Source organism: Triticum dicoccoides, chromosome 7B (assembly GCF_002162155.2).
Source record: "Triticum dicoccoides isolate Atlit2015 ecotype Zavitan chromosome 7B, WEW_v2.0, whole genome shotgun sequence".
Taxonomy (NCBI): domain Eukaryota; kingdom Viridiplantae; phylum Streptophyta; class Magnoliopsida; order Poales; family Poaceae; genus Triticum; species Triticum dicoccoides.
The window spans coordinates 606,721,487-606,729,587 of NC_041393.1; positions in this window are offsets into that span (position 1 = coordinate 606,721,487).

Sequence of the window (8,101 nt, forward strand, 5' to 3'; positions counted from 1 at the left end):
GCATTGCTTACTAGAGCTTTCTTTCTTGGCCCGTAGATAGATCTGACTGGGCCATCTCTTTGATGTGAATCTGTATGCGGATCGCGTGCCGGCTTGTGTGCGGCACCGTTTGCCGTTCTATGTTTGCCATGGGGTCGTCTATCCGACCGGGTGGTCTCCCTGCTTTTTGATTGCGGGGGCTCTACGGCCTCCTCATCAAATTCGGGCAATAGTTTTTGCTTCGGGTAGCTCTTCGTTCGGCGACTATCACCTTATTTGTCTGCGGTGTTGAGTACTTTGCTCCATCTGATTCGGAGCGCCTGCTCCGCTATTTTGAGATTCCGCATCTGCTTTTTCAGGCTACGCACGGTGGCGACGAGCCTTTTGTGAAGGTTCTTCTGCTCCAGCAGCTTGTCCGGCGTTAGATCATCCGGACTGTTATCTTCGCCGGGGACGGATTGTTTATCTGGGTTGTCCTGTTCGGACGGTTGCGCGATGGCATGTTCGTCGTCCACCGGTTCGCCCTGCTCTATGGTTGGGTCTGCATGGCTGCTCTTTTTGTCGAGGCGGGATTTTGAGCGGCGCTTACATCGCCGTTTTGACTGCTTTTCGGGGGAATGATCCCTCGTGGCGTCCCGTTGTTCCTCGTCGTCGCTTCCTTTAGGTGTGTCCACCATGTATACATCGTGAGATGAGGTGGTTGTCCATTGCCTTATAGGTGCTGGTTCATGCTTATCTCCTGCATCGTCGTCCATACCGTCGATGTCTTCGGAGTCGAAGTCGAGCACGTCGTTTAAGCTTTCGACAGTGGCTACGAAGTGGGTGGTGGGTGGGCTTTGAATTTCTTCGTCGTCCCCATCCCAACCTTGCTGACCATAATCCGGCCGGGGCTCTCCTGATAAAGAGAGAGACTTTAGTGAATTCAGGATGTCGCCAAAGGGCGAGTGATGAAAGATGTCCGCGGTGCTAAACTCCAGGATCGGCGCCCAATCGGATTCGATCGGCAGGGGCGCGGAAGGTTCGGAGTCCTGAGAGGAGTCCAGCACCTTGGAGTCACGAGCTTCACAAAGGACAGGGTTGGTGTTCGGCGTAATCACCGTAGAGATAGCATCCCCCGAGGAGGTGTCCAGCCACCCGTCCTCGGTCGGCGCAGTCAGCTCTGAACTAAGGGTCGGAGCGGACACTTGTGCGACCTCCAGGGCTCTGTCCGGCGGTAGAGCTAGATCATGTCCATCATGACAGTGCGGCGCGCTCGGCTGTGGCTTGAACCCGTCGAAGATCAAGTCTCCACGGACGTCAACCGTATATTTCAAACTTCCAAATCTGACTTGATGGCCAGGGGCGTAGCTTTCAATCTTCTCCAGATGGCCAAGTGAATTGGCCCGCAGTGCAAAGCCGCCGAATACAAAGATCTGTCCGGGGAGAAAAGTCTCACCCTGGAACCGCATCGTTGTTGATGATCGGAGGAGCCATCGGGCCTAAGGATGACGACACAGAGGAACTCTCAATGAAAGCACCAATGTCGGTGTCAAAACCGGCGGATCTCGGGTATGGGGTCCCGAACTGTGCGTCTAGGCGGATGGTAACAGGAGACAAGGGACACAATGTTTTTACCCAGCTTCGGTCCCTCTCGACGGAGGTAAAACCCTACTCCTGCTTGATTAATATTGATGATATGGGTAGTACAAGAGTAGATCTACCACGAGATCAGAGAGGCTAAACCCTAGAAGCTAGCCTATGGTATGATTGTTGTTCGTCCTACGGACTAAAACCCTCCGGTTTATATAGGCACCGAAGAGGGTTAGGGTTACACAGAGTCAGTTACAATGGTAGAAGATCTACATATCCGTATCGCCAAGCTTGCCTTCCACGCCAAGGAAAGTCCCATCCGGACACGGGACGAAGTCTTCAATCTTGTATCTTCATAGTCCAGGAGTCCGGCCAAAGGCGATAGTTCGGCTATCCGGACACCCCCTAATCCAGGACTCCCTCAATAATCCCGGCGTGACTGCGAATCACACCAGAACAGGTTTTGGAGCCTGCCTTTAGCGTCAACTGTGTGCTCAAAGAAGAAATCTGGATCTTTGTCCTTTCTGGTCAACATGATTCTTATGGCAGTATCAGCATCACCTTGTGCAAGCAATTTCATCTTCTCCCTATAGCACATGTTATACAGCTTTGTCCTCTGAAACAATGACTTTGCATACGACCCATACCTGCTAATGATGTTGTCAAAAATAATATGTTTTCTTATCCCAGCTCCTGCCATAGCTAAGATCTTTGCTCTCTCAAATGCTTTGATCTGATTATGAGATCGGAGGAAAGGGACTTCGTCCAGTCGTGCAAGAATGTGGCTATGATCATCGAAGAAACTGCTGACATACCAAAGATTAAGCTTTTTATCAAGCTTAACTGTCAAATGGGCTTCACAGAAGAATCAACTCTCCAGTCTAAGCCTGTGGGTCCGGCCTTCCATGGTACAGAACTTGGCCTGTCGTTTTCCTGCGGCGGAATAGAGATAACTCCTCAAGCGGACAGTCCTTGCACGATCCTTTGAACGTTTTAGTGAGTCCTTCCTGATGCTGAACCCACGTTCTCTCGTGTGCTTATTGTAGAACGTGTACACCTCGTCTAATGACCTGAATGTCTTTACCATCACTGCCCAATGCCTATCAAGTGACTCTTGCTGATATTCATCATAGCACATGTCAAGGTCAAACTGATCAGCATCACTATGCTCATCGTTCCCACTAGGACCATCAACACCTCCCTGCAAAATATGACATATAACCTTGCATGTCAATCTGTTCTTGTATTGTTACTTACCATAAATAATGTAAAGAACTTACTTGGCTACCGCTCCCACTACGAGATGCATCGACCTTGCTCGCGGCATTGTCATCATCTATATTATTACTCTTATTGTCGCCATTAGCATTTATCTGTGCACATGTAAAGTAAAATAAGTGGTAATACAATTTTAATGTCAATCATTGCCCTACAATTTTTTCAGCGTACCTGGCTCACACTATCTGCATAAAATTGTTCATCTATATCATATTCCTCATCGTCATCATTGCCATGTAGCTGTACAAATTTAAAAGGACATGTAAGTGTCAAAGAACTAGTTTGTATTCAATATGTTTTGGTCAACATTCAAGGCACTTACATTACCACTGTATGATTCATCCTGACTCGTATAGTTGTCTCTGGGAGGTTGGTTCGCATTCAATGACGAGGATCCATTATCGCTACCAGAATCATCACTAGTGTATCCGGTTTCTTGCTCCATCTATACACATACAAATAAGGTGTGAGATCAATGCCAACATTCCACAACATCATCGCGAATACAGTAAATTCATCAACAGTGACATGACTATGTGGCATGCATACAAATTTGAATGTACAAAATCATTAAGAGGTCACTACTCTCCTCTCTTATTCAGCCAAGTAGGGAATCATTTTGCATAAAAAAGCAATGGACAAATCAAAAAGAAAAAAAGAGCCAGAGAACCTACTCTCCGCCGTCGAGGGGTCCTCGCCTGGGGTCGACGCTGATGCGCTGCTGCCACCCACGTCGTAGAGGGCGCGTACCAGGACAAAACATTGATGTGGGAGCGCTGGGCGTTTCACCGGCGACACGGCGCGTGGGTGACTACAGACGCCGTTCGTGCTCGCGACTAGACGGGCACATCGGGGTCGACGTCGTGACGACGGTGGACCATGGCGGCGTTGATACCGCTAGGGTTTCCTAGGCGGGATGGGGTGTCAGTTTCACGCGACACCGGCGACAAGGCGGGTGGGTGACTAGGGACGCCGCCCGACGTCGTGACGGCGGTGGACCACGGCGGCGTTGATGCTGCTAGGGTTTCGTAGGCGGGATGGGGTGTCGGGGTGGGGTGTCATTTTTTTCCTTTCCCGATCGAACTACCGAACGACACGATATGTGTACGACACGGGCGTATGGGGCGGGACGTACACGGGCGGCCGGCCCTACGATGGACGGCGGGTACACAAATACAAAATTTAGTATGGACAATACTACCCCTTCTACGTTTATTGGGGGGGTGTATCGAAGTACTTCTCGTTTGGTTTTTTGGATTTAACAACTACACTTACCCCAGAGCATGGGAGCGGCGTCAGCTACCTCCTCGGCGGGGGATACAGGTGCCTCCCGCACGCGCCGGAGGATCTCCAACTTCGCCGCACGCTTCTCCCGTGGCCGTAGGCCCTATCCGGCCTCCACCTTCACCATGAAACAAGCCGCGCTCACCGCCATCGGATTCTCGTCCTCGTCCGCCACGTCCATGGGTGTGCGTTGGAGACAGCGGAGGGGCTTGACCAGACCCTCGGTGAGGAGCGTGTCAAGCACCAAGCACCGATCGAAGTAGCCAATGCGGAGGCAGTGCTCCAGCACCGGCATGGGAGTGCGATGTGCGGGTCAGCGACACACAGTACGGCCACTAGTCGCGGGAGCTTCCCACGCACGTCCACCTCGTCCACCAGGGGCATCGGGTTCGCCGCCACCACCCCGTTGAGCGCACGCAGGGGCGCCGACAATGAGTGGGATGCCACGGCGGACACCCGCGCCGCTGCCGCGCACCCGTCGGCAAGCTCGCCCGGGTCCCAAAGCCGCCCCTCCACCTCCGTCTGCAGCCAGTTGTCGAACACCAGAGCCCTGACTCCCACGGGACACCCGCCACACCGCGCCACACGCACGGCTCGGCGCCGCCACCTGGGACGTGCCCAGCTAGTAACAGTCATGCGTCCGCGGGTCGACACCGCCGCTGGGACGAGCCCGACTAGGAACAGCGCGCACGTCCTTTGCCTTTGGAAAAAATCAAGGAGAGATTAGTTGGTTAGCTTTTTGCATGTGTATGTGCATGAATTAGTCCTAAACTATTGGAGGTGTGTCAGTTTAGTGCTATAATGTTGAAACTATAGTTTTTGGTGCTAAAACTATTGATTTTGTGTCAGTTTAGTCCTATGACTTTGAAATTTCAACTTTAGGTCCTAAAACTATTGAAGTTGTGTTAGTTTAGTCCTATAACTTTAAAACTGCAGTCTTGGGTCCTAAAACCATGTATGTTTCTTCATCAGGTCTTAAGCTTGCATGGCCAGCATCTATGGTGCATTTTTTTCAAATGAGCCCTTTATATGTGTTTTCTACCTCAAAGTGGTTCATACGCTTCCACGTCGCAGTGTGTGTTGCAACTTGCACGCCCACCACATGTGTGGCCTAGAGCCGCTGTGCACCCTTGCTAAGAGGTTCGCTGCAGCCGCCAGGGAGACCCCGGCCAGTCCGCATGGAGGACGACATCCCCCACCCTTGGCACGGCCGCGGGGAAATCCCGAGCCAATCGGGATGGAGGACGCCATCCCACCGGTCTCTCTCTCTCTCTCTCTCTCTCTCTCTCTCTCTCTCTCTATCATGACATTGTCGTTGCCCCAACACCCTTGCTGTAGAGTTGGTCGTGCAGATTGTTGTTTCCGCACGAGCATGTCCATAGTTGGGGAATTGCTGCTGGTGCCAGACAACATGAAGGAGTGCATGAAAACCGTGAAGCTGTCGCAAAGGTAGGCCTCGCAACAACCACTGATGGGTAGCAATTGGAGGTTTTGCGAGGTGTTGTTATGCTACTGCGTGGTGAGGCAGAGATGATCAGTCTACTCTTCTCGTTGGAGCTCAAGCTGTCATGCCACTGATGGCCTGTAGTACGAATTTGTAGGACTAAATTGACACACCTCCAATAGTTTTAGAAGTAGTATTGAAGTTATAGGACTAACTGGAGCATCTTCAATAGTTTTAGGGCCTAAAACTTTCCAAAGTTTTTTTAGAGAAAAGGCGCCGACTGAGCCCGAGAAGAGCTCGAACCTAGCCCGGCTTTGAATTAACAAAGCATCAACCGTCCAGGATTACAGGGACACCACATTACAGAGGTAACGAATGCAAAGCAAAGCGGAAAGAAGATACAATGTACTAGGTAGAACAACATAATGGCAAGAACCGGAGCAAGCACAGCACCGTTGCCGACGACCAGCACTACGTGTACACCAACTAGCCAACTAAGAGCACTGGAGGCAGGCCACGCCGTGCAAGCATTGAGCGCCGGCAGCACCCACATGCCAAACTTGGGCAACACTTGCTCTGTCTCGACCGTCGCAAAGGGCCACCATGCTTTCACCCAGGATTGATGGGTACCGCATTGGCAACTAGCAGAGTGGCTACCACAGAGCCCAGCACAAGGTGCACGAGCTGCCATAGGAGAAGCAGACGACGTTGACCCAAGAACAATGGAAGACCAACCAGACGATGGCCAAAGACGGCACTGGAACAATGGAGCACAGTACGCGTGCTGTCAACTGAAGGCGCGAATCCATGAAGAAGGCCAAAGAGGCATCACCATGCATCGGGCGAGGCCGAGCAAGATGTAGCAGGAAGACCAGGCCATCATGCTTCGTAACAGGGTCACCAACCGCACCACCGCCAAGAGCATATCTCGGACGCCGCCTTCAAGAAGGAGCACACCACTGAGGTGTCGTCGACGACCAAAACAGGGGAGGTACCGGCTTTCGCCGGAGCTCATGGAGGAGGCAGAAGGGTTCCATCCCAAAGCCTCCAGGAAGGGGATCGGCGCCAAAGGCGTCGACTTTGGGGGCCGCCACACTGGCCAGGGTTTCCCCTGGAACATCACCCGAGTGCCAGATCCAGCCAACCGGCACGACGAAATGGTGAACAAAGCCACCAGGAACCACCACCGGCGCGGATCGGAGTGAATCAAACTGGAACCGAAGCTTCTCCATGGTGCTCGGCGTACTGCGGGGAGCCTTCGCCACACCGAAGACCGTGACCTCCTCGCTTCTCGCGTAGCCATGGAAGGACGCCCACCAGCACCTGTCGACGCCGCCCGCCGCCTAGGCCGCGTCGAGCACCACCGGCCGGGGCCGCCGCCCCGGGAGCCGCAACCCTCCATCCGAGGGGGAGGCGCCAGATCCCTGCCGCCACCTTCCTTCAAGGACCGCACCAGCATCGAGCGCCCCTCTGGCAGCGGCAGAGGGAAGGGGGGAAGCGCGGCGGCGGTTGCCCCGAGTCGCCTCAGAGGAGGCGACGTGGGGAGGGGAGAGGGGGGATCACAACTCAAAAAAACCTGAAACTCTTTGAACTTATAGGATTAAACTAGCACACCTCCAATAATTTTAGAAGTTATGATGCATTTTAGAAGATAGTTAGTGGCCTAATATGGTGGTCGGGTAGTGTGTGCGTGGAGTAGTGGTGTGTGCAGCCGCTGTGTTGTGTGCGTACGAGAGGCTAAAGGTTGCATCAGTTGTAAGTTGTTTGTTTGAGTCAAGCGAATAGAAGAGAGAAAAGCCGGCTGTGTGGCAGCGGCACAAAATTCTTCTGTGTTCTTCCTGTGTGTGACTGGGCGTAAGATCCAATAGGAAGGAGATGGCGCTCTCTTCTCCCCTCGTCCCCCTCTCTCCTGGGGCGTCGCCGTCCCGCGGCTCCCCCTCATCGGTGTTCTTGCCTCATGCGGCTTCCCTCTCTCCCTCGTCCCTGAGGCCTCCTCCGGGATCCTCGCCGGCGATGATCCCCGTTCTCTCCCTCTCTTTGGCTCCCCCGCCCCGTGCTGCGGCCCTGGTTGCGCCCCGGGCTAACAGATTTTGGGCGCTCGATTTAGAAGACTCTGGCTTGGATTCTGAGGCTCTTCCCCCTCTTTCTCGTCCGGCTCAGTTGGGTGGGGCGTCAGTTGCTCTGGCAGCGGGCCGCCGGCGCAAGTTTGCTCTGGGGGGCAGGGGGCGGCCGGTCGGGCCCGGTGTGGACACGGATGGATGGTGTCGCGTTGCTCGTGGTCGCCGGCGCGTTGCTTCCTGGTCTTTGGATGGGTCGCTGGTGGGCTTCGGGGAGGCGGTGGTGGTGTCGCCGGTGTCTTCCCCTCCGACGGCTGCCCTTCCTGGCTCGTCTTCGGCCGTGGTCCCCGCTTCCTCATCGGCGGCGGCGCCGGTGCCAACCCTAGATCTGGGATCGGGGTTGGCGCTGGTGCCCCGGGCTGGGCCGCGGGTTCCTGTGGTGCATGTTGGGTTGTGTGGGCCTGTTTCGGTGCCTTTGTTGGCTTCCTCT